This window comes from Cygnus olor, chromosome 4 (genome assembly GCF_009769625.2).
Source record: "Cygnus olor isolate bCygOlo1 chromosome 4, bCygOlo1.pri.v2, whole genome shotgun sequence".
In the NCBI taxonomy this organism is placed as follows: domain Eukaryota; kingdom Metazoa; phylum Chordata; class Aves; order Anseriformes; family Anatidae; genus Cygnus; species Cygnus olor.
The window spans coordinates 16628388-16655889 of NC_049172.1; the positions used below are offsets into that span (position 1 = coordinate 16628388).

Here is a 27502-nt window from a genome sequence, read left to right on the forward strand (position 1 = left end):
TCAGAGCTGTGAGATGCTCGTGCTGACATCCAGGAGGTGCTAAGACCCTTATGCAGACAATCCTGCACGCACGTGCTTCATTTTGACACCATGACCAGGCCCATTGCCGACGAAAAACCTAATCCAGGCCTCAGAGTCTGTCATGCTTTAGGACTACCAGGAAGTCATCATCTGTTACTTCCCAGTCAGGTGCTAAGGGCTCAGCTCATCCAAGCAATGCTGGCCCTCCAAGTTCTCAGCTCCTGGAGCACACACATTTTGAAGGCAGGCAGTCCCACGGATATACAACACGCTTCAGCTTCCAGGCATGTTCTTCCAAAACACCAGGTGGCAAACGTGGTCCTGTTCAAATACATGAAGCTCGATCTGGAGCAGCAATTCTAGTTTCTAGAACTAGCTCCTATTAGAGTCTACGAATTGCAAACCAGGTATTTTGTTTGGTGTGTGTGTGTGTCAACCCAAGAGGGAACAGTGACAAGGTTTTTAACAGGTGACAATACAGAAAGAAACTAGAATCCTATCAAGGCCAATTGCTGAAACTCTGCTTCAGTGTGACATATCCTCCCAGGTGCTCCCATAAACACATAGAACTAGAGACAGGGTTTTTCAGAAGCATTCAGATCAAGTCTTACTCAAAATGAGGGGAAGCTTTGTTTCCATCCAGCAGGCTGTATCATCATTTTAAAGCCCTCTTTGGTTTCTCATAACATTAAAAAAAGGTCTTGCAACAACGCCTCATACTACTCTGTTTTCCACATATGCTCTCTGCCCAGGAGTAAAAACCAAAGAGGAGGTTTAGGGAAAATCAACCTAGGCATTTTTAAAAATAAGGGAAGCTAAAACTCTGAGCATAATCTATTTTTTTTTATTTTCTTTTTTAATAAGACTTCCTTGAGTGGTTAAAAACAGGAAAGAAAAATTAGATGACTTAACATCAATATTGATCTAGACGTAAGCTGCATTAAAAACAATTATGCTGACAACACTACCAGTGGGATTTTCAAAATCCCTCAGTTTTGGCACAAGTCCGGACCTATGAAAGAAACTTCTTCATTTATTAGTCTGACAGTAGACTTAGAGCAAAGCTGAGTAACATCCTAGATTACACTGTGAGACTGCATAGTTAAACTCAAACACAATCAAATTAAGCCCATCCCAGTCTCCTCTTGGATGCTTGCATTCCATTATGACAGGTTTTTGCAACAGAGATTTGTAGCCTCATTAGTCAGACATCCTTTCTGGCAGACCCCTAGGTAAAAACAGTTTATCTAAGACAGCACATACTTTTCAGAGTTATTTCTAGTATCAAGTCAAAGACTTCTGTAGGACTTTTTATCAACTTCAGTGTCTTGCTGGCCTATTACTCTGTATGCAGCAATTATCCAGTGATATTCCTGATATTTTAGCTATTATCAATATTTTAGCAGTCTGAAGATTTACTTAAAAAAATAGAGGAGGAATTGAGGGGACTAAAGCACGCTATAAAAATACTACCATTATTTTTCTCAAAATAATGCTGGATGGCTATTTAGTATTTAGAGGATTCTCCAGAAAACACCAGTGTTTTCAAAGGAAGAATTGCTGATGTTGAAGAAAATATTCAAGCAGCCAGAAAAAGGACAGGACGAAGTTGGCATCCTTACCTTTCTGCAGTGATCTTCTCTTTGGAACATCTTGGTCTGCTACAGCTGCTTCTCAGCTTGCCACAATCATCTCTTGTTTATCTCCCTTCTTATGTCCTTCCCAGAAAACGCACGTACTATAAAAAGCACTGTCAACCTCACAACACCTCTTCATTGCTTCCACATTTGCCAGCTGCCTACATCTTCAGTCTGCCTCCTGCGCAGTGAAAGGCTGTAGTGGAGACGCTTCCTATGGATGCGCTATAAAAGTTGGCCTCCTGCAATGTAAAGGAGCTTGTCAGAGCATGGAAATTAAGCTGGGCAGTTCTAACTCTACAACAGATCTGGCTAGAGGACTGCAAGAAGGTAGTGTGCAGTGAGACAGGGTCAGGAAGTGGTGAGATGCAGTACATAAAGCCCTGCTGTGCTTGTATGCTTCGGTTCACACAATTAGTCCATTGACTGAATTGGCAGAAGCTGAACATCACTGAAAGGATTAGTTGTGCTAACATGGCCTAAACTGAAATTACATCCCAATGGCTTAGATAAACACACAATTTCATTTCTATAAGCAGCATCGGATTCAGGTTTTGGGTGAAGAGCTCTTCAAACATTGACCTTAAAATATATGTGCATATATAGCTGTATTTGCTCAAACATACTGGGTCTCTCTTTAGGGGACTCTTTTTCCTGACTAGTTTTCTGGTTTGTAATCTTACCCGTCAGTGAAGCATCTTAAACACATTTTGGGACAATAAATTAATTGAGCTACTCTGTCCTTTGAACCAGCATTGTCATAACAAGAAATTCACGCCATGGGTATTTCTACCTCCTTCAGGGAGATTTTACCATCACAGCTGGAGGCATCCTAACAACAAGCACTCATTTCTTGCCCTCTGTTGCGAGAGCTGTCTTATTAAGTTGGACTGGTGGCTTTGGAGACACTGCTTTACAGACTGCAATTGATACTTAAATATAGAGATGCTACTGTACTGTGCTATCTGATAGACGTGCTTGTGAAAGCAGTCCCCATCCGTGCCAGTGCCAAAAAAAGCAGCCGAAGTCAACACTGAAGGTGGTCACGGCTGCAGCATCTCAGCTGCGCAGACAGTACCAGCAAGCCAGGGATGGGAAAACTCCTCCTAACAACCATCCTGTTGATTTCGCCAGACCTACAGTCTCACACCAACTGAGTGAGCCTGAGGTGAAGTGGAGACAAAATGAAATGTCAGTTTTTTCCAGGAACTGACAAAAACACCTCTGTGTTTGACAGCAGTCAGCTGCATCGAGTAGTATTAGTCTGTTTGCAAAGAGGAGCTTTAACGAACACACAGGAGTTAGTCTGATAGCCAAGGAAAAAAACATTAATTCTAAAAAAGGCTCTGTTTTACAAAACATCTTCAACCTCAGCTCAACCTGCTAGCCCAGCCAGAGGTCAGCCTGGCTCACAGAGGTGCTTTTCATGTGTGTCAGGGAGCCTGGCCCTGAAAACGACCTGAACGAAGCAGCAGGTTCTGTCCCCACTGCAAGCACCGCGAAAGCTGCTCTGTACAGTGGAGGGTGCTGCGCCCAGCCACTGGGAGTGGCAAAAATTAGGAAAATTGGTTTGAAATTTTGGATGGCATGTACCCCCTACTGTTACTCACCAGCATCTGGATTTTTAACGGACTATGGAAGTACAGGAAATTTATCTCTGCTCATAAAAAAACAGCGTGTTTCAAGCCTGAATTTTTGGCACTCAAAAGACCAAAGCGTGAATTCATGCAGAAGAGAGACTCAAAATAATATAAACATTATATCTTTATATAGGCTTCCCCCCTCTGAGCTCTGCACTCTCTTTACCCTTCATGTTGAGGACAGAAACAGATGGCAGAAGAACAGTCATATCTGCAGACAACAGTCTCTTAGCATGTATGGCATGGACAATGCCAAATAATCCCATGTTTTTATGTACTTTCTGCCACAGCTTCTCATCACAGGTTTAACTGAGACTAGCAATTGCCATTTTAGAAAACGAAACTTTTGGATTTTTTTTTTTTTAAAATGGTGAATGGCAGAAGCTGCAATTAGTTTTCACGTAGGTGTTTGAAAGGTCCTCACTGAACAGCAGCACACGTCACGGTGAGATTTCACTAGAATCATATTAACCACCAAAATGAGCCGCAGGGAGAAGGAAACAGATGTTTCACCCAGACTAAGTGCCTTACAAAAAAAATACTGCAGCCACTTGGCATTTGCCTTGAGCTTTCTAATTACAAGGACTGCACATAGCACTGCAGACAAATTAATCTGCTTTAAATGTTAGAAACAAGATTGCCCCAATGCCACCATCCCAAGCAGACAGAAACTCAAGCCACTCATCACCAGGGAACATGTCACAGGGTTTAAAATCTAGTCTCACCAGTGTCTAAGATGCACGTGGAGGGAATGCAAGAAGAAATGATTTCTCCTTAATGACAAATCATGATTTCTCACTACTGCTCAGTCCATGGCATCCGATATTTGTCGTCTGCCGAGGGATGACTTATACAAAATGCTGCATAAAGGCAAGAGCCCGTCTGTTAAACTGACTGGATGCACCTTCACGGTCTTTCTTTATTGTCACCTGTTAAAAACTGTATCACTGCCCACCCCCTCCATGAGCTGACACTCACACATACCAAACAAACCACTTAAAATCCTAATATCTGGTTTGCAATTCACACAACACTTGAAAGAGGAATAAAGGATTGCTAAGAAATTGCATCCAGAATCAAAATGCTGACTAAAATTGTTAAAAGCTAAATGCTACCTGAAGACAGTAGCAAACTTAAAGGTAAAAACCTTTATTTCTTAATCTGATTCCAGAGCTATTTTATAGAAAATCTTGCATGCATTGCCACCTGTAATCTCCAAGAGAAAAGTGTCTAACTCCACCCACAGGAAGACAATTACACTGTTCCCCTCTATAATTAACAATTACAATCCGATCATCTTGCAAATCAGGTGCCACAACTCTTAGAAGCAGTCTTAAACAAACCAAGAAACCCTCAAAACAATGACTGGCAATGGAAACGCTATGCTCTGCTCTTGTGAAGGAAACGAGTAGTAGCTGGGTTTACCTTCAAGATACACCTATATGCTCCTTACTCTAAAAGTTAAAAAAAACAATACAGGAATTATCACTTCTACATTCATTAGTACTCCAGCCCCTCAGGCTGCTATTTTGATCGTTTCCCTCTTATCAAGGTAAATCAGTAACTTTACCTAACCACACTGACTGCCAAGCCTCTCCAGTGGAGTTCGGAGGTCCATGTGTACTTGGTGCATTAGATCATCCACCTGAATGCAGTCTCTGTGTTTGTGCAGGTGATTCTTTCCCAAAGACAGTCCAGGACAGAAATCCAGAGGCACTCTGAAAGTCTTCTGCTCTTATAAGCAGTAAGCATGGTATAGTTTCAATATGAAATATAGTTTTTACAGTAATCATTAGTTCTAATGCAAAATCTCAGGAGTATTGGGGCCCGCCTCTCCTGCCTGTTTATTTCTGTGGATGTATCGACATGGATACAAACACAGGAGTGAAAGTACCCTTGCTTTCCACTCTTCCTTGTGAAGAAATTAATTTTAAAGCAAAAACAAAAAATAAAACAACAACAAAAAAAACCACAACGTAAGTGTTAAGCCTCAATTTCTAACTACATTCCAAAAGAACCAATGTCTAAAATTATCTCCACAAACCAACACCATTTACTACAGAAGAGAACAGTTTTCCTTTAAGTAACTGCATCAACACTCCTCCAGAAGCATTACCTGTTGAAGACCCAGCTGTTTTCCACAGAAGCAATTGCACGAGTCTGCATTAGGGAAGTTATTTTTGCGTGAGACACTCAGATTTTTACCACACCACACCACACACCCTTCCACAATACACCACCTCCCTCTGCTAAACGCAGTAGCTTGTAGTTACAGAAGCCCGCACGTTCTCAGTACCACTGTTAGTTGGCTGTGCTACGGGACACCTCCAGAAGAACTGTGAGAATGAGTCAGAAACCCACCTTTTCCTCAGAAATCCCCAAATTTTGCCCAGTTTGTATCACAAGGCTCTCCAGGCACGCATAACATTTCACTCGTGTTTATTTGCAACAGAGCAAGACAGGCAAAATGCTCTGCTCAGTGCTAGAAAACATAGCAGTCTGCTTCCTCTTACAAAGTAACCACAAATGCCAAAAATCCTTTGGAACCCAATGTGTTTGCAAAACTTCTCTGGAAGTTTCCACCACTCTGTTTAAACCCCAGCGGGCAATGTGACAGAAGCATCATCCCCTGTCAAGCTCCAAAGACAAACTGCGGAGAACAGATGACAAGCATGCATTGCTGCTTCAGAGATGCTGTGACTCATGCAGACACCGACTCCACGCTGCACAGAAAAGAAAAAGGCTTTTCCCTAAGTAACCATTTCTCCCTAGCGTGCTCTGACCTGCAGAGGTTTAGGAAGTCAGATGCTCCAAAAGTGTTTTCAATTTTCTTAAAATGGAGATGGCAAATCTGCATTTGAGCTGGCCTGAAGATATGCTTGGTCTTTGGAGAGTAAATTAAACTCTTACAATTGCCAGTCCTAAAAATTAATTGCTGGGCTGGACAGCTGAGATGTGCAGCTTTGCTGGCAGACTGGCATCTGCTGACCATGACCTTCAATTTCATTTCATTTCAGTAAGTGCCATCTCAGTTTTGTAGGTGTGAGAAAGAGCAGTTGACCCCAAAGACAGCATGCTGCAACAGCCCTGTACTACACTGCAGGTAGCTGCATGCTTCCCAAGAACAGAGCCTTTCTGCAGGAAACTAGCTCACAGAACAAGGACAACCTGCAGCCAGAGAACAGCTAAAGTTTACTGCGCTAAATTTACTTCATTTAAAGATCTAATTCAATAACTGCTTTGCATTTAGAGGGTTTCCAGAAAGACTAAACTCAGTTGAAGTATAACACTAAGATATAACAGCTTCTGAATTGGCTTAGAGTCAGCATAAGATGCACAGAAAAAAAAAACACAACTTTTAATATGCTGTCATTAAAACAAGCAATAGACTAGATTCTGCTTATCCATTTAGGTCTGGACATGAAAAATGCTGTTCCTTCACATGTAATGTTTACACACATGCACTCAGTGATTGACACTGATGAAATCTGGAGCCCAGTGTATGTGCACAGACCTGCGATGTACATCACAAACCGGTGAAGGATTTAGCATGCTTCTAATTAAGCATGAGCTTTTTCTCCATTGATAAAATGCTGAACTTCTGTTACTCTCACGGTTTTGGCTGGGATGGGGTTTATTTTCTTCACAGAGGCTTGTGTGATGCTGTATTTTAGATTTTTGATGAAAATAGTGGTGATAACACACCGATGTTTTTAACCGTTGCAGTTACCAAGGACTTCTCTACTACTCAGGCTGCCCTGCCAGCGAGGAGGCTGGGGGTGTACCTGAAGCTGGGAGGGGACACAGCCAGGACAGCTGGCCCAGGCTGGCCAAAGAGAGGTTCCACATCATACGGCTCATCAACAAAAGCTGGGGTAAAGGAGGAGGAAGGAGGGGACACTGGAAATGATGGCATTCATCTTGCTAAGAAACCGTTACACATGGAAATTGTCTTCATCTCAACTCATGAATTCTTGCACCTTTACCTTTCTGATTTCTCCCACCTGGGGAGAGTGAGCAAGAGGCTGCGTGGTACCAAGCTGCCTGCCAGGGTTAAGCCACACCAGTGAGTAAGCTGCGTTCACAAACAGGAGAGTTAGCTAGACCGAGGTGCAGAATGAGAAGCAGCGTGTGTGTTTTGCAATTTTATCTTTAGTCAGGGCTATATAAGCACGCTCACATTCATCTGCCACCAGACTAGCCGTTCAGCTGGAGCTGCCAAGCGCAATGGAAGTCCACCGCTCCGAGAGGAGCTGTTAAGTAATAAAGTACAGCAACAACAACTTAGATCCCTATCTTATAAAAACCCTTGAAAGACAGCAAGGCTATTTTATGGAGCCTGAACAATCCAGTCTGACCTGAGATCCTCTCCTGCCCTCCCTGTCAGAAACCACCCATGCAGAAGATAGTTAGTACCATGCTAAATGGTGGACTTGAACTTCATTAGCTCCAGCAGAGATGGCAACGGAGAAGGTGTCCTCCCTTCTGAGTGTGGTACATGGGGGACAGAAGAGAGCCATCTGTGTCCCACAAGCCTACTGCTGTATTTTCATGGTCCTGCAGAGCCCTCTCCCTGTTCTTCAAATGAGGTTTCCTAGGTAGGTTGTATCAAGGCAGCACTTCAGATAAAATACTGAAAAGTAAAGGGTGCAAGAGAAAAAACGTCTTGGGATGTTACCTAGGCTGAACAAAACCCATCAAGACAAGAACTAACACTGCTCTGCAGGACTACTCTTCAGCTATGGTTTCCATTCCAAAGGAAGCCAGGAAATAACTGCAACCTGGTTTGGTATTGAGACTGATTAGCAAAGCTCTACACACACCTCTAAAACATGCAGCATTAACAGCTATCAAAATTCCTGTACCAGCCCCCAGGCTCTGCTTTTCTCTATCAGTCTGGTCAGCACTGACCTGCAGGAAGGGACCAGTCCCCTGAGTCAGCCCCCCGTTTCCTTCCTCCTCCAGGTTAGCACTGACTATAAAATCAACACATGCTACAGAGTCCCACTTAGCTCACCACTGCTGTTCTGATACGTGGTTTAGGTCAAACACCTAGCATTTCCTTGATTTATCAGAAAAGAGGCCTCTGCTAATTCTTTGAAAAGCCTGAGCTTTCTTAGTTACTTCAATTGAAAAAATCTCCTAGAGGAAGTTTCCAAATATCTTTTCAATTTTTTGAGACACACAATGTTTTAATCTCAGCCAATCCACCTTCACCATTAAGCTAGCCAATTCTTTATTAAAGGAATTTAAAAATAGTAATTACAGCAAAGTTTCTGCAGAAGAAGTTTAGGCAGATGGAAAAAGGAAGGCTTTTTACATTTAATACTGTACTATCTACTTGGTCATGAAATTCTTCTTCCAAAAAAGAATTGAAAACAACTGAAGACAACCAAAAATAATAATAAAAAAAATCCTAGAAAACATAGCTAACTGCAAGTTTTTACTTAGATCAATTGATTTCATGAGAATAAGGACATGTATCCGTGTATGATACTCTATCACTTATGTGAATCTATTTTGAAATAAAATATTTCAATAGGTTTAAACGGCCTATTTTGTTTTAACTTAACAAATTGGTGCTTCACCTTTCCACTTCATGTCACTTTTTGTGGGTTTCTTTGGAAATGCCAGAACTCCAATACACCCACAAAACCAAAGTTTTGGTAAAATGGCTGTAAGAAGAAATATGTTTTTAATTTTCTGGAAAAAAAAATCATCACATTTCCATATCCTTCAGTTAAGCAATCCAAGCCACATTTTCAAGTGATAATGGACACCTGTTCACAGTTACTTCGGTTTCCAAGATTTCAGCTCTGATCCTCAAATCGTATGGAAAATGGGATCTAAGCTTTCAGGTTCTTTAACAACTACCCCAATTCAGAAAAGCAGCCTAATCTACTGATTTACAGCCACAAGGACAATGGAAGCTCTCATTAGTGATCAAGAAATTGTAGTTTCCTCACTGAATTCTTCTGGAATCTTGGATTGAAACTGTAGTTAATTAGGAATATTTATCTGCAATTATTCCATAGCTGTCAATAGCTCTTGAAAACCAGTCCTTCAGCTAGAAATGTGTTAAATTTTAAGAGTTCACCCAAGAGGCATCCTCTTTCTTTAACCCAGAGCTGATTGATGACAAAAGTAAAGCCAGTTTTCCTTGCCAGCAAAAGCCAGATTTTTTTCTTTTTCCTTTTGTTACACAGGAGAAGTACACCCTGCAGTCAGGTCAGCATTTCCTGAAAGGTTCCAAAGAGCATCTCTCTTAAAACAACAGCTTCAGGCTTCAATCAGAAGCAAAGCACATTTCATGCAAACTTATGGAATAATACCCACAATGTGAACTTACAGTATAACATTTTTTTCTCATTTTACCACAGCGGTATCTGGCTTGGTTTGATTTAACAAGTCGTGTCTCAAAGTTGATGCAAACCCAACTTTTTCCCTTTTTTTTTTTTAAAAAAAAAAAAAAAGGGTTTATCTTTTTAAAGTGAACGTTTTCCTAAAATAAAATGCATTTATAAAGGTTTTTTAGAAAACAGAATAGAAACAAAGCATAATTATCTTAACCTACCAGAATATTTGAAGAAAAGAGATTTCCTTATTTGATGAAGCTTCTTGCTATTGAGTCTTTGTTTCTTTTCATATGGAAACCTGCCTGCAAACGATAGCATTATTTTTTATTTTAACAAAGATTGGCTAGAATATGTGCTGGCACAGCTACGCAAGCTAATGAAATAAGAAGGAAAAACACTGCTATGCCATTACAGATTTCTCCCTTCCCCTCCTTTTAGAAACACGTTTCTGTAGAATATAAAATCTTACCATTTTCAAAGAGGACCCACAGTTTAACTCAGAGAAAGATACTCCCGCCTCCAAGCCAGTGTCCTCTAGTCTGCCAGTTTTTTAACCCATGCAAAAGGAAATGCGTCTGTTTTCTGTAGTCTCTTGGAAGCGTACATTCTGTCCCATTTGCTTCTGCAAGGGGCTTTCCGTAACCGTGCAAAATATTCACAGGTAGTGAATCACAGGTCTACAGGCTTCAAGTCCTTATTCTGATAACTGATTATTCCTATTAATTTTCTTGTTAAAAAGCGCTAACACTCAGCTGAAGAGTAGATGTGAATAAATTTGCAACAATCTCACACATCAGAGATGGAAATCCTTTCACACTAGTTAAACACCTGAAGGATTTCAAACCGAGACCTGTATTTCTTTTATTGTTACACTTCCAGCAGCTTCTTTCTGAGTATTCTTCTATTAGCATGGAATCAGTTTGACAAGAGCTATTAGGAAGAGCTGTTGGGAGGTGAAACAACAACAAAATGTCTCACTACAACTATTTCAATGGTCCCTAAAAAAATAATTTTCTCCTATTGATGGGAAAGCATCTCCTTTTCCTAGCTGCAGTCGATTTAACAGGCAGAGTTTTCCAGTATCGGGATCTTAAGAACCAATGACAAGAGAGTTTAACACTTTCTTGCCTGAAAGAGAAAGGAAAGTAGGTGAACAGCAACTGGCAACTGCTGGGGGGAAGGTGTTAGATGGAAAACACCAGTTGAAAGATCCTATAGGAAAGAATAAAATCAGAGCAAATGGTGTAAACATGTGGACATGGAGCACATAAAACAAGCCACTCATACCTAGTTTAAGATAAAACTATAATAGAAAAATTTCTTAAGCTCTCAGTAAGAGCATGCACAGGGGATCGTGGTCATTTTGCTCCCTTTTTATGCACCCTTGAAAACCAGCACAGCTTGAATTTGAATTGACAGCTTGACAAAAAAACTTCACTTAAGCTGAAGAAGCTGAGGGAATTCCCTATGTTTTCGAAGAAAAACCTAGGTAAGAGCAGCCACTCGACAGAGCAGATCAGCCATCCATTCTTGTAATGGTCTGTATTGCCTCTCTCAGAGAATATCAAGTGCTTTGGAAGGCAGAAGAAAATCTTTCATAGAAGAGAAATAATTTTAACCTTTGTCTTTTTGATGACCGAACGATTCCCTACCAGTAAGCTTTTACTTTATAACAGACATGCACAAGAAACAATTATCCTATTAGGGAAACACTGTGTTTCTTCATTGCTTCTCTGGATTTTTGACCCTGTTTTAATTCTTGTTCTAATCCTTACCATCACCCAATGCTTCAAAGTTGGTATTCTTCAGTCTCCTCCCTTGTTAGGGCAGCCACACACTTCCACAAGTTGTGTAAGTGCTACATGGTAAAGCTCTTTGAGAAGACAACCATTTCTACCAGCTACTCCTCTTGATTAGTACTTCTTCATGCTGCCTATGGATGGCTGGGGCAAACACCCCCCGGTCACCCGTTCAACACAATTATTTCACTGCAGAGCTATATGTAAGCAGCATCACACTAAGCCAACAAACCTAATTTATATAATTACAGGGTATTCATGACTGCAGAAGACCACAGCTTTAACAGAAGGAATGGGCCAGGAAGTGGGAAGCCTCCTGAGAATTTGGAAACACGGACTTGCCAGCAGCGTCCTACTGCTTATTCGTTTTTCTCCTGACTCCAGCCACTCATCCTGGATGTCTCCCACAGCCTGCAAGTTCAACCCAGAGCTTGCATCTAGGAATACAAGAGCTGTCCTCATGGAACAACTGGGATGCAACTCGGAGCAGTGGCAGTAAAGTGACATGTTGCAGCCAATAGATGTAGTAAAATGAACGTTCAGAAAAATTGCCCATTTAGGGGGGAAGGAAGGAAGGAAGGAAAGGAAAAGAATAAAGAAAAACAGATGTTCTTGACCCCTCCTTTGGTTTTATACACCTGTTTCTGCTTTATCCCAGATCTTCTACTTCAAAATGTACAATTGATGCTAAATATAAGAAATGCAAGAACCACCAGGCACCAGTTTGAGCTAACAAGCTGCTCGCTAGCTGAAGAGTCGTGCATATATCCATTATTGCAGGTCTAAAAATAGCAATCCTTTGAGAAGTTGTTAGAACAGCAAAATGGGGCATATGGAATATAAAATAATCTGTGGATAACAGAAAAAATGGTGCGAATCTATTGCAAACAGATGGTTAAATAAAGCCATCTCACCCCAACTACGGGTAGCAAATATTGCCATCATTACCAGCGATGGCAGAGACAACTGCTCCATGTGGGGTCTGGGCACGCTCCCCCAGAAAGGCCCAGCTCACAGGCAGCAGGGTCTGCGCCAGGTGAAAGCTCCGCAGATTCCTGGCACTCTTCGAGCACTCCTTTCTACCCATTTTGCATCTCTGCATGGTAAACCTCTCCAGAACAAAGATCTTCTTACTGTTCTGCACTTTGCACAGTGGAAGGCAGGTCCAGTTGGGTCCCCGGTGAACCTATTGCAACAGCAGGGCATCAAACACCAGTTATTGTCCCATTCTCTGTAACAGATCCACAGACTCTTTCAAAAACCCTTACAAAACAGGCCTGGCTCATACTGAAACTACATTTCAATGCTGGCAATCAGCCCAGAAACCTTAGCTATGCTACAAACTACGACACCATCCCAGAAGAAAAAAAAAAAGAGAGAAAGTGACAAATACCTTAAAATTAGGACTCCTCCAGAATCTCATCAGACACTTAGTCTTTACAATTAGGAGCCTAAAACAAAATTCTGTGCACATACTGCAGCTAAACAGGCAGGTTCCTCAGCTGTTGGCAGATCTGAAATTTCCCATGAATCTGTCACACAGTGGCAAAGAGAAGGAATCTGAGTAGCAGATGAGAGGCAAATACCTTGGTTAGGATCTCTCAGCGTCATTCTGCGTTTCCTTCTTCGAACAAGTTCATGCCCTCAGGAACACTATTTTGATGTGTGCACCTTTTCTGGCTGGAGGTTCGACCCACCACTCTCCTTGATTTCCAGGAGAGGCCTCATGAAATTTACTTCTTTTGTATAGTCTTATAAATGAGTGGGAAGCTGAGGTTTAAGGAGTACAGCTACAGACCAAAAAAAAAAAAAAACCAACACCAAAAAAACAAAAACCAGGATGCAGTTATAGGATAGGCCCTGCCATATCCATTAGCACAGGGAAAAGAGGATTCACAGACAAGAGCAGCAGCTGAAAACCTCCCTCAGCTGCTGAACTGCACGTGCAGACCCCTTTAGATATAAAAAGAGACCCCCTTACACCCAGCCAGAGGGAGGCATAAGTCAAGGGAACTTACCATGATGGGTAGAAAGACTTGCTTTTAGGCAGCCTCTCTTTCCAGAGTAATTCAAGCTATAAGTCATTCCTGAGAACACACTCCGCTCATGCAACAAAGCATTTCTAAGAAGCACACTTCACTGTCTGCAAAGATGCAAACAAAGTTCTACCACTCTCATGCTCATAAGTTCTGGCAAAACACAGCTCTATCTCAGCCCAAATCCACACTTTGGAAGCACGCCACAGAAGGCAGGTTATATTCATTAGAGAGGTCTGTTCTAAGGCTTAATCTATTTCAGTCTGCAAGTCAAGGAAAATCACAAAATTACCAGAAAATGCTTCCACCATACCTGCGGAAGACAACCCAGCTTTTTCAGCTGAAAACTTTCAACACCAAAAGCACATAATGTTGAAGACCCTACCTTCCCTGTTTTCTGGGAATATAAACACCTGGTCAGCCTCATCTAGGAAACACTGCATCCATCACTGGGAAAACTGAGAAGTCTTTCTAAAGCCTGTGACAGGGCAGGGCCTTTTTCACCTGCACAGCAATGATGTAATTAGATGATGTCTCTCACACAACCAAAGCCGTCACTCAGCCAGGCTACCTGAAGGAAAGGAGAAGGTGTACCGTGAAAGTGAAGCTAGAATTTCCATTTCATTAAAGAGAGAGATGAAAATGTGGGGGCAGAGGCAACCCCCCAAAAGAATATTGCTCTGATGGTCACTGGAAATGTTTTCCTCTGGAAAATGAAAGTTCCCCAAGGAGTGCCAACGTAATGACATGATGCTAGAAGAACATTTTTAACACCCAGTACTAGTTCTACTGTTACAAAAAAAACCATCACGACACAGCTTCCTTTGCAACAGGTAAAACAAACATGGGGAACAAACCACCTCTCTCCCCTGTGCAAAGACATACGCAACGTTGAGAATACAGACACTACAGCTTACAAACAACGTCAGATAAAATGAGGAAGTCACACAGATGAAATCAGTAACTACTGATAAATTAAGTGAGAAAATTTGCAAATGATAATTTCCTACTGAAAACAAGTCAGCTGTTGCAGTGGAAAGTAAACCTTTTCACACCTCTGATCTTATGCCTCACAAGTATATTTCATAGGCTCAGCAGATACAACAAAAATTATTTTCAGAGCCTTAAGTCTGGATACTTTTAGTTACCCTTTGCTACTTTTTTCCTGTAAAAATGCACTCTCTATAAGCTTTCCCATTTATTCTGGAATGCCATCAATCTCATCAGGCTTTGGGACAGCTAGGATTTGTCTTATTTCCAAAATTCCTTGGAAGAAAAAAATAGAGAGCATTTATGTATGATCTAAATGGAAAAATTAAATTATTGTTACGTGCCATAATGATTTTTTGTGGAGGCTTTGATACCATTTTCAAGTAAAAGAAGATTATTAAGATTTTTTTTCCAAGATTTAGAACAGTATTAACTGCTGAATCACAATCTGTTTTTTGTTTTTTTTTTTTTTTTTTCCTGGCACTGATGCTTTGTCAAGTATTGTGTCAGTCCAAAATATCAGTATCCTAGTAGTAAAGGCTATGAACGAACACTGCAAGCAGACTGTCTGACAAGACGCCACAGCCAGGAGCCACTACTTAGAACAGCCCCTGCACTAACTTCATTGAAAATTACAATAAACATTGTAATTTTCCTCCACAATTCATCTATTCAATCTTTATGTCAAATCCCTATGATTAGCTCAACAGATACATTGTAAAAGTACATCTGAAAGCAGTTTCAAAGAACACAAACTTGGCTTTGTGTCTTTGCATTACGTGCACACACTCACTAAAGAACACAAAAACTTTAAAATTCATTACCAAACATATGCCATTTAAGCTCAGCCATCAAATTACAAACTTTGTATATACAAGGGAGGAGATGTATTGCCTGCCAAGATGACATTTATACTCGAAATAAATAAGCAGCACAGCCTAGATTTCCTAATGCAGCAGGCTGTTTACAGGCTCTGATTTTCAGGTGCTGAGCACTCAGACCACATGCATACAAACAAGCCACACGCTTGTGAATACACAGACCACACGTTCAAACCCCAGAACTTCATTCTAGAAACTGGAAGGGATTGGGTTAAATCAGAGCTTGTGCTGTCCTCAAGCCCTGGTACACCTGAGCTGGGGACATACTTTATCCTTTTACTTTGCTGGAAGGATGGAAAAACATGTACAGGAGGAAGATGTGAGGAGGGCACAAGGACAGACAAGGGCATTTGCAGAAGCCTCTTAGAATCACCTAGTCCCAAACTTGCTAAAATAACCCTGCATCATGAAGAAATCAGCTGTGAGCACGCTACCAGCTACAAAGAGCCACAAAACCACAACATGGCTTGAAGCGGTTCTGCTGAAGGGAAGGAACTGGAGCAGCTGGTTTGGATTCTGAAATATGTTTGAATAAAAAACAACCAACCAAACAAACGTGTGTTCAAGACCTACAAATCTGCAGAGAGCATCAAGACTGCCTCAGAGCAGAAACAAGGCCCAGAGTGGGAGCCTTGCTGAAGTGATTCTCCTGTTTTCCCTGTGCCGTCTCGACAAGCAAGGGACCCTCAGCTTTCACCCTTCCTATGGCATTGGGTTAGGAGGCCCTTTCTACCGAGTATATTTATCTCAGCCAGCCCCTGTGGGCCTCAAGCCAGCTACAACAAATTTTCTGGGCATTTGTGACTGTTATGAAATGGAGTGACTCAGCCAGGCTACACCAGAGAGGGATCATCTTTTATTTGTTCACAGAAACTTAATAAGCCATGGGAGGAATAAAAAATAATAATAATAAAAAAAAAATTAAAAAAACAGGTGTCAGAAAAGATGCATCCCTACATACCTTCACTTAAAAACTTTTCTTTCTGGCCTTAGGCAGGTGCTACTGTCTTGCTTTCTGTCTCCTCACACACTTCTGATCATTCTACCTTCCTCCCAGACCCACAGATCTGTGCTCCAGAGACTCTTCCCCATCTGTCAGGGGTGCAGGTGAATCAAAGTATCACTCTTTATTTACCACCAGCTTTTTCCTCATGTCCCCATTGCCGTGGTAAGCAGCAACACAGCCTGAAAAATAAGGTCAAACCACGGCCTACATATCCCACTAGCCCTCTGGAAGAATCATTTTTTGAGAAATCTGGCTTGGATTTACCTTTCCTCCGTGAGGAGGAAAGCCAAGTCCAACTCAGCACTCCAGAATCCTAACTGAGCTCCCGGGATACCCAGGGACAAAAACCCGGCCCTAAAACACTGAACCCCAAATTCCTCTCTATATACACTGAGAAGTTCCCTCTAGGTTATCAGTGTTACCTGCTTGGTCTGTGTCAACCTCATTCTGCTTCTCTCCACAGTGTGGCAGTCCAGGTCCCAGACACGTACCTGCACTGCTTTGCTGAGCACCCCCAACATCACTTCATGGGAATCGATGATTATTTTCCATGTTTCAGAAACTTTACAATCTATCCTGCACAAATTACAATGATGATGTGTTATATATTTATGACGACAAAGCAGATTTCCTACCCATTTTACTATACCACTGAAAATCATGTTTGTATGTCTTGGATTACTCACAGATAATGCAATTAGCGTCGAAGTACAGTTATGTAAACTGTAAATCAAACATCGAAACAGAAGAAAAAAATAGATGTAAACGAACCCTGGAAAGAGGCAAAAAGTACTGGCTGTGCATGCTGAAGTGCTGTGGGAAAGATGAAAATTACTATGGTCAGTACAGCATGATTTAGGCCAACCTAAGAGGGAGGCTCTCTGCTTTGTGAAAACCTGGCCTGACGCAGATGTTCAGCGTGAGATCTTGTGTCCTGGAGACAGTTATGAAGACACACTGTGGAGCACCGAAAAGGCAGAAATGATGCCAGCATACGGCAGCTCCCTGTCCTGTATCAGCAGGAGCCAAGCTTCAATCACTGGAACCCACCAGAAAATTGGACTTCGGTATAAGTCAGCACTTCTGAGCATTGAACAGGACTATTTGAGAGATGATAACAGAAATTACACTACTGACAACGGTGTTTACAGGAATATCCCAGCATGAGAATGGTGTTATTTTGATGCATCTTTATTTTCAAACCATACTAAGTGTCCAGCAGTGACAAAATTTCTGTTAGGAAACCCACACAAGCACACTGCTGAATTTACATTTCAGTCACCTGACACAGCCTGCCTCTGTAGCAGTCCACGTGCTCCAGGAACCCACAGCCTACAGGTTGCAAACTGCTCCTCTAGATGAAGCCAAAACACAGAGAGAAACTGATGATGGGAGAAGAAAGAGCCTTTTATTTCCACACCTTTATGTCCAGGGCAAAAATGAGAGGATTCAGGATATGCAAGAGTCTGTATGCAGTCCAGAGTGTCACAGCTAAATACTGGAAGTTATATTCAAGATTATGCAGGGTTATTAGAGGGGAGTGCAATCAGTGGATTGACAGTGACTCAGTTTATTGGGAACTCTCAAAAAATACTCACTCTCTAGGATCTATCCATTCAGCTGTAAAGCACTGGTATCTCCTTAAAGTGGTAATAAAAACCAGGCTGGTACAGTGATATCTGCTGAAACTGTGCTGCAGAAAACAGGTTCGTGAAGGGAGATCGAGCCCATTCACTTCATTTCACTAAGTTCAGCTTAGATACTCATATCAGCAATAACCTCAAACCTCCTGGAGCTGTGCAAAACGTCCTGAAGGTAAAACACAAAACAGCTGAATAGGAGTGCAGGAAAAGAGTATGGCTAAGTGAGGAGGAGCAGCACAGTACCACCCCAAGTCTTGCCATCCCACCCTGTAGTTGTACAGACATTTACACCAAGTTTATTATTAATTAAGCAAGTTGAAAATCACAACAGAAAGGCAAGAGTAAAGTAAAAAGCAGTGAGAAAGGCTGTAACATACTGTCACTGACAGAAGCAGCAGTGGGGATCCTTTGGAACAAGGCTGTTCCCAAACTTGTTCACAATGCTTTTGTTCAGCTGAAGTTTTCCCTGCCTTCTTTCTCGTGCATGCAGTTAGAGGCAGCAAGAACACACACCTGCACCCATAAAGTCACAACCCAGCTCAGCACTCTAGGCTTGGGTGAACTATGTACTGGGCAGGACGGAAGCTTTTCACTTCTGTGTTATCTCCTGCGTCACCTAAGCAACGTCTGAATTAACTTTATAAGACAACTATTTCAGAACTTCTGTGTTACATGAAACCAAAAGCAGCTTTATGTCAGTTTTAGTCTGGGAGACTGCCTAAGGGACAATTCCAACTGCAGCCTGCATGGTCTCAAATGCAGATTCGCCTTAGTTTTGACTTAGGTATTACATCAGAGACATCAGCTGTTTTTCCCCCTGTGAATCTCAACAAACCACTACTGGGAAGTCCTCGTATCTGAGCTGGTTTCTGACCTGAAAAACACCACAGCTTGGACATTCTTCCCCTCTATCCTGAAACACACTCTTAAAGAGCCAAAGTGAAAAGTTTACTTTAATCTGGCTCACCAACAAGATACAGTATGATCAAAAAAAAAACAAAACCAAAAATTAAGAAAAAAAAAAGTGGTGAGGAAACCAGATTTAGCCAGAAAAAGAGGCATAACTGAAAGGAAACTGCCCTGGGTAACAGAAATAATGTCAGAAACATGGTATGGATAATTCTCATCTGCTTTTCTCACTTCAGATCAAAAACACACTTCAGTGTTTTGTTGCTTCAGTCCTAAGAGAACTGAAATGCTTGCCTTGAGCTAATCAGTTCAAGGAAAGCGACCAAAAGTTCAGCAGAAAGCACACACCAGAAGTGCAGGAGGAGTGACTCAAGACCTGTGCTATCTGGCACGCCAATATCACACTAGAGCCCCTATCACTTGGAAATAAACCCTCTCTTGAAACAAGCCTTAGAAGTAAACACAAAAGGATGTTCTGAAGACAGAGCAAAAGCTCTCTCACTGCACTGAGGTGACTAAAGTGGAGCATGTCAGCATCTTTCCAACACAATACTGTACTTTCTGGGTTACCATGTGCAGGTTTCAGCCTCTTTCCCAGTGCAAAAGGGTCTGTAAATCGGTCTGGAAGACAGCTCTGATAAATTGGTAGATGACAGGTATGTACACAACTATGTCACAGGAGTGAACACCAGCCTACGCAAGCAAGGTCTCCTTCCTAGAGACAACAGGATCCTGTGCAAGTCATTTTCACTGTCTGTTTCTTCATATTTCCAACTGTAGCAAAGACAACAATGACATGTTGAAATAATACAGTGAAAGAAATCACAAGTACATTTGTACTTCAGATGAAACCACACTCTGTGGCTTCCTCTCTTTGCAGAGTGTCATGAAAACCAAGCCAGCTGACTTAAACTAGACACTGAACTTGAGGACATTTGGAACTTGACAATCTAAATGCAACCCTAGCAGTGTATGAGTTAGTATCATTATTAATATGCTGAATACTACTTCTCCAAAACCTCAGTGTGAAATACTGGAATCCTCCAGAGGGTAGGTTATTTGCCCTCCCCACTGAGTATGTTTTCAATAGACATTAATTTAAAAAGCCTATTTACTCCAGGTACAAAGTGTGGGGGTGGTGCCAAGGCCAAAGTTGCCCATGACAGTTGCAGAAAAAAAAAAAAAAAAGAAAATAAGGAGGCCTGTACCAACATGAAAGCTTTCAACATGTCACTGTATGACAGATTCAAATGACAGATTTTTCCAAGAGTAAGACAATTTTTGTCACAAATCACTTCAGTGGTGGTGTATACTCAGACAAGAGGACCTGCGGACATAATTTGGCTTCAATTCTCCAAACTCACAGATTTTCATTTTTATCTTGAGAAACAAAATAAAGGTGAAAACAAAACTCTTACAGAAAAGAGCAGGGAAGTCTTACTGAGGAGCGCAGCTTTGCAGTGGCACTCAATGCTCAGCTGACAGAACGCAATTCCACCAGCATGAAGCCATTGCCACAAACTGACCCCAGGACTCCAAAAATGCTGTTGTCACCTCAAGCTGATGCTCACCTAAATAACGGTACTCAGCAGGAAGAAATGAGCACTGCACGGAGATTTAACACACTAAGGCTCTGACCTTTCCCACCCCCTACTCCTCCTTTTCCTGGGTCACTCTGCACTTGGACTTCCCTCAAAAGCAAGGGACGTCCAACTTGCCCAGCCTGGAAGAGGACCCAGCTGGAAGGAAACTGTTAGGGACCTAAGCTTTCCCGTAACAGAAGAGACTCACCTATTGCCTCTCTGGTTCCCTGGAGAAGAGCACATTAGTCAACCAAGATGAAGTTTATAGCGGATGCAAAGGAGTCCCTGAAGACTCCTCACCTCGAATTCCCTCCCTTGCTGTTTTATGAAAGCTGAAATCTTTCACAGCTTATAGCGGTGGGAATGTACCGTTATCAACCTTCTATAAGAACGATTTTTTATTTTATTTTTTTAACTTTAGGATGAAACTCTCTAGGAAAACTAAAGAAATAGTCTGTACCTTCTCTATGAGTACCAGCACCTCTGTAAAGCAAATACCATAGTGATGAACGATCTCAGCTAGAGAGCAGGACCCCAGAGCTTCGAAACTCATTCTCTTATGATATAAATACAGCCCCATGTCTGTATTTATCTATATATGTATATAACCCATCCGCTTTCCTAAATCTCCTCTAACAGATCACTTTTGAATCATGCATATTAGGAAAAAAAAAATCAAGACAGTATTATTTGCTGCACTACAAGTTGCAGAAGCACAAAATGGCATGAAATGCCTAAGCCTTTTTAATAAAGATGTTAATTGCTACAGATTATCTGGCACACAGCTTGGCTCTCTGAAAAAATCATGCAGGTGTTCCCTGATTAAAGTACTCCTGGAGCAAAAAAGACATTGGACAACCTGCCTGTTTCACCTGGCTGCATAGTGATGGAACTCGATGAATATGGAAATAATTGGAAATCTTAGAGACAAATATATAGGAGGAATGGCCCAAATAATGGGTATGGTGGACCTGCCTGCAAGTAAAGTCAAATTGTTACATCAAACAAGTGAAAAATCCTTTGTATCGGTGATAGGGATTAAAAAACCAATAAAGATGACTTTAATAAAAGGTCTGAGGGTTCAAACATTGATGCAGAAGTCTTTTCAAAAGCTCTTAAAGTCTGTCATCCTAGGAAAGAGGTGAAACAGGATTGCTAAATCCTTATTCCTAACTCCAGTTTAGATCACATCCAGAACCAAGGCAGGAAAAGTTTAAGCCATATTTGGACAAGTCCAAAGGCACACGCACACACAGTTCTAAACTCTTTTGGCCACATCTAAAAATTAAGGCTCCTTATAATACCAACAGGCTCTGAGCTGTGCTCTCAAAACACACGTTTTCATGCACTTTACAGCTGTAACAAACTAGTTTCTTGGTAAAGCTAGTTCCTGAGCATTTTAGAGTCAAGGATTATTTTCCCTTCTCTAATGCTATGAATTTTTCCTTTCATTCCTTCAACATTACATAAGTGTTTTTCATTTCCTGAACAAATCTTAGAGAAAGCTGGGATATTTGTGGGATAGCTTATTAATTCATTCATAAATATAAATACTTGGCTCCTTTAAGCAGTAGAAAACACCAGGATCCCACCACCGTGCTTTATCTCATGGATTCACGTTGTACTGTCCTGTAAACTGGAAGATAAGTGACATTTAGGCTTTTTTCTGTCCCTTGACTCTAATCTCTACATTAGTTTCTAAGGTAGGAAACACCACTTCCATAATGAATGCAACTTAAAATATTTCTATTTCGATTAATTTCAGTTTACTAGGATAAATCGATATTCTGATTTGTTACATATCCACCTTAGATTTATTTTGTTAATTTAATAGCAATCTGATGAGAGAAAACAAGTGTTGGTAACTTGTTCCACAATACACACTACTGTATATCTTACCAATAGCTTTCTATAAAGTTTCCAAAGTTAATTCAAAATCTCTTCCCTGAACACAAGAGGCTTCACTTTCTCATAAAAAAAATAAGTTTCCTGTAAAAAGTGTGTCTCAAAACTGTTACTTCTATTTCCAGACTACTCTAACTGAAAAGGAGTGGTTTTCTTAGGTACCGGCTCCACATTAAAAGTGCACACAGGAAAGACTGTTTGATGTGCCAGGGTAAAGCTTCTCCTTTCCAAATCCATGCAACTCAAAATTTCCCACTGTGAAGGACGTCAGTACCTATGTGTTCACTGTAAATGTTAATGAAAACATTGGTTGTAGGAAACACAAAGGCAAAGATCCCAAATAGAGACAGACATATTCCGAGAGAAGAAAGATGACATTGTCTGAACTGGACGAATTGTAACCTAACAGCCCTATAAGGGGTTGGGTGACTGGCTTAATAAAGGTAAAAACAAAAATGCACATAGTGCATCCTTCATAACTGGAAGCCCCTTTGTTCCAATACTGAGCGATTAACGCTGATCTCTGGCACATGCAACGCTACCTAATTATGCCCTGATCACCATGGCCAGCACTTTAAGAGCTATCTTCAACAGAAATTCATAGAGAAGAAGACTTAAAAGAACTCTTAAAGTATGTAAGGACTGAAATCACATTTTCAGGACTAAAGACTCTGCTTCACTACCCCCTTAAAAGTAGTCAAAGTACCTTTGTAGCAGAAATGGCAGTGTAGGAGACACAGCATCTTACCTTTCACCATTTGAATCCCAGAAAAAGCTACAAGGGAAACAGAAACCAGTGACCATCAGCCCAGTGCTTAATAACACGTGAAAGCCACTGAAACCACTTGTTTTAGTGTATGTGCTTGGGTGCCCTTTGGATATTCAATCAGCTGCCACTAGCCTCTTCAAAGGCCCTTGGTAAGTTATCTTACTACACACAAAACAGAAACAATAAGAGAATTTCCTCAAAACCTGAGCGACATTACAAACAAATGATTAATACTGGTATCTGGCTGCAGGCTTTGAAAATCTTGATCCAGTTTCTCACCCTGGAGAGGAAGAGAACAGAATTATTTAGTTTAAGAACTGTCAACTATTTATAGCCTTAGCTTTAAAAAAAGTTTCTCAGAAATAGCAAGCCAGAAGCCTAGTGCTGCCTCAATCCTCTCCAGGAGAAACAGTTCCCAAGGGTCTTTGCACGCTGTTCCAAGGTTGGAAGAGTGCAAATTGTTCCACATCATCTTGCCAGTAATTTTCAGGATCACGGTTAGTCACACAATGGAGAAGAAAAAGGATTTTTCCCCAGCATTTCAATAGTTTCTATCAGTCTTCTGCTAGTCTTGTCTTTCTGAATAGGAGGGCGATGCCCGTGTCCAAGTGACTGGTGTTTGTCTCCCTGTTTTCAAGTCAACACAAGATGAAGACTATGGCTACCCATGTATGCATGGAGGGTAGCTCACTTCATCACAGGACTGACTTGGAAATGAAAGCTATCATTTCTCTACCTACTTGCTGATGAAGGTGAAATCTTACCGCAAATTTTGTTCCTACTGTTTCCCCCTGCCCAAACTTCTTTGCTAGATTGTGCCTAGTCTTGCTCACAGACACCATTTGCAACAAGGAGCTTACTGGGATGCTTGAGTTACTTCATCCAATCCAGTTACTATTACATTCCACCTCTGCAAACCCTTTCTCTTGAGCTGGGAGCGAGCCACAGATTAAGCTGGCTAAATGGCTAGACAGCTTTAGTGGGGCAGCAGAACTGCACCTTCTTGGAATTTAGGGCAAACCCAAGATCTGTACAGTGGTAAATGCTACTTGTACATCATATAATGCTAGTGCACTCTTACAAACACTTCTCCCACCAGCTTTCGTGGTGCTCAACATGGAACAGTTAGTGTGTTACCATCTTGCCTGAAATAACATAAATAATACAAACCTGTTGATGATGAAACGGAAAACAGAATCCAAAACTGCTCTAAAACTAAGAAGGTAAACCATTGCTTTCAGAATAAGGAATGCAGAAGGGTAAAGCAGGCATTTTGTGACGTGTGCCAGGAGTTGGACTAGATGATCCATATGGTTCCCTTCCAACTCGGGATGTTCTATGATTCTATGATTTTACAGAGCTGAATATTACGAGTCCATAGGTTCTAGTAAAGGAAAGAAGCAATATGATCTGGGTTGTCTCTGACAGTCTATGGAGGTGATGTAAATAACCCACAATCCTCTTTTTCTGCCCATGTAATTAAACATAGTTAGAAGTGGTTGCACTGCTGACCCTTCAAAAGCAGACTCAAAATTAGTACTTCTGAAAAAAAGCAAAATGAACCTGCAAAGTCTCTGATGCCTCACCATTGATTTCTCTGATGCCTGCCAGCCCCAGGAAACTTAAAAGCAGGCATCCACACAAAGAGTATCACAATCAAGAATTCCGAGCACAGTGCCTGGAAGACCAGGCTGCCTTGTCTCTGTTTTTCAACAAAGGTGTGAAACAAAAAGAAAGGCCTGCTGTACCTCTCAGCAGTTTCTACCTATAGCCATAGCCTAAATGAGTAGTTAATGAACCGAAACGAGTGGAAACCTGCTACTGAGGCCCTAACTTCTGGTGCCTTGTTGCAGCTGAGGTAGAACACAAGGAGTAAAGTGCTTTCAGCTTGATCAACAGGCTCACAGCACTTCTCGAAGCAGATGCTGACAACTGCCATTGAGCTGCTCAAGCTCCCTGGAGGCTGTGGGAGACATTCAGCGCGTGGTATTTTTATCCAAGCCTTTATTCTTGAGCCTAAATGCAATCAAGTCACAATGAAAGGGTCCCACTCAATCGCATGAATAAGCAAAACCACCGGGGTTCAGGCAAGCCTTCCAGCAGCATGGCATTGTGCCAGAGCCTTCTCTGCAGACCAAGACATGACTTCAGACTTGACTCCTTTTCAGTAATATTATAACAGTGCCGAGAGGCCCTCACAGGCTGCAGTTTCACAGCCAGTCTGAAACACACACCACGAGGCAGCCTGGATTAAATACGTGCACCCTAAATAAAGGGAAAGCAAATTTGCCACATGTGACACAGATCCATTTCTGTCTGCCCCTTGGTCCATGAACTCTTCAGTTTATGCTCCACAAGTCTTCTAACCTATTACCTACTTCAGCGGGCTCATCCTTAGCGCAGAGCCATGTGTTACTACTGTTTATCTTCTGTTGAGCAGCCTTCTGACTCATGTGCCTATCCGCACCATTTCCCAGAACGTGGCCTTTCGGCATTTCCCCTCATCTCCTTACATGACCTTCCCCCCAAATTAAGCCATTCGCTCTGGAGCAGTTGCTGTTTGACCACCCTGCTGGTAAAGACAGTTCTATTTTCTCTTTTTTAAAATAAAAAGGTGATGGAAAAAAATGCCTTGTTTTTGGAAGAAGTGTTTATAGGTTTTGTTTGATGATAAACTTTTAATACTGTGACATTGGGCAACCAGAACCAAATCCATAATGAGAAAACTTAGCTGATCACAATCATTTGGCTCTGACCACGTCTTTCTGCTTTATACCTACCAGGTTGACCTCACCTCCCAGGACTCCATCAGGAGCACAGCTTCTGCCCTTGTAACATCAACGCGCAGTTGGTTCAAAAACCCAAGCCCACAGGCTACAAGACCATGGAGCCATATATACAACATGCTTAGGGATCAGTTGCTCCCCATGCACTGCAAGAAGCAGCTTGGGGAAAATGCCAGAGCTCTGCAGGACACTCGGTATGTTAATGTCTTCATTGCAAGAGAATACAGCTCACCATGAAGACCTCTTTGTTGATACTTAGCTCCCAGAGGAAAGTGATTTACTTCATTTGAGAAATAAACTGACCAGTCAAATATAGAAGGTAACACATGCACCAATAATCTTTCAGTCTTTAACAATGCAATAATAAAAATGGTAATGCCTTGTCTGGAAAGGCACAAAATGGGGTGGGGTTGGGGACAAAACACTGCAACCACCCAGCCTGAACAGTTTTGAAAAGACAACTGCATGAGGGATTCCTCAAGAATCTTAAAGCGGCCTGAGGTATGCTCCCAAAGCCACGGTGTGATGGGGTTTTCTCTCAGAGAGGTACCCCGTGGGGGCTCACAAACAGGCTCTTTCCAATCAATGTGACCTGACAGGTAAGCTGCGTGCAAGCAAGAAAATGCTGTCAGAAGAGGATCAAACTCGTGAGACGGGGTAAAGAAACCTTTCTCTTATAAGCTAAATAGAAATAGACCAGGCATGTTTCAAATTCAGCTCTTTACCTGTACCTTGCATATGTGTTTCTAAGTGTGCTGCTTATTTTAACCGTCACAAATAAACTTTCTTACTGCATTTACTTTTAACCTGGCTAGAGCTTTGCATGATTGAGGACAATTAGACAATACCCAGCCTTTCCTTACTAAGGGCATGGCAATTCCATAGACCAGCTCACTAGGGTAATACAGTAAGCACCCAGGTAAGCTGACAAGAGTTCAGTGCATCCAAGGAGAAATACAGCAAGCCACAGCCTCTGCTACGTTGCCTGGGCAAATGGTGGCACCACAACTACCTTCTGATGACCCTGGAATTCAGTTAAGACACTGCAGTGTATGCTCCAACCCCAAAGATCCTAAGGAGCGCACCAAGGCAACCATGCCTACCCTCCTTCCTCACTCATGCTTTCTGGCAAAGTGATGCCCTACACACACCCTCTGCCAGTGATGGTCCATCAGAGATGGATGTAATTTGTTGACAACGGGCTTCAGAAAATGTGTTATATAACGGCAGCATTACTTTATTATTACTGCTTCATTTTAAGGTTCTTAAGGCAATGCGAGATATATTCAGTGGTAGCGAATAAGCTTTTTTAGTGTAAAACAGGTGGCAGACATAAGTTGTGTACTTGCGCTGTGACATGATATGAATTTGTAACTCCCCGAAATAGATGACAAAATGCTAAGATTTAGTGCAACATTTTTGACTAAAGAAAGGTGAGCTTTAATGAGTTTTAACACCACATTTGAAATAATTTATTCAAGTAAACTATAAATGCTTAAAAAGTCAATGTTCTTACTTTGTAAGCTTGAAAATAGTTCACC

At 41.6% G+C, this 27502-nt stretch overlaps 1 protein-coding gene across 9 annotated transcripts in view; it reads right to left on the reverse strand.

Moving 5' to 3' along the window:
* The window catches only part of CSGALNACT1 (chondroitin sulfate N-acetylgalactosaminyltransferase 1), a 51290-nt gene that overhangs the window by 16463 nt on the left and 7325 nt on the right, over positions 1 to 27502 (reverse strand). For 3 of the 9 annotated variants that reach the window (XM_040555484.1, XM_040555481.1, XM_040555486.1), the window contains 2 exons: positions 9873 to 9956; positions 1644 to 1900 (listed from right to left, as the gene is read on the reverse strand). The gene's annotated coding sequence lies outside the window, so the exon portion shown is untranslated. Of the gene's footprint in view, positions 1 to 1643; positions 1901 to 5659; positions 5798 to 9872; positions 9957 to 12846; positions 12968 to 13471; positions 13855 to 13874; positions 14033 to 27502 lie in introns of those variants that run through there. The other 6 variants (XM_040555487.1, XM_040555485.1, XM_040555488.1 and 3 more) reach the window with 6 other exon arrangements.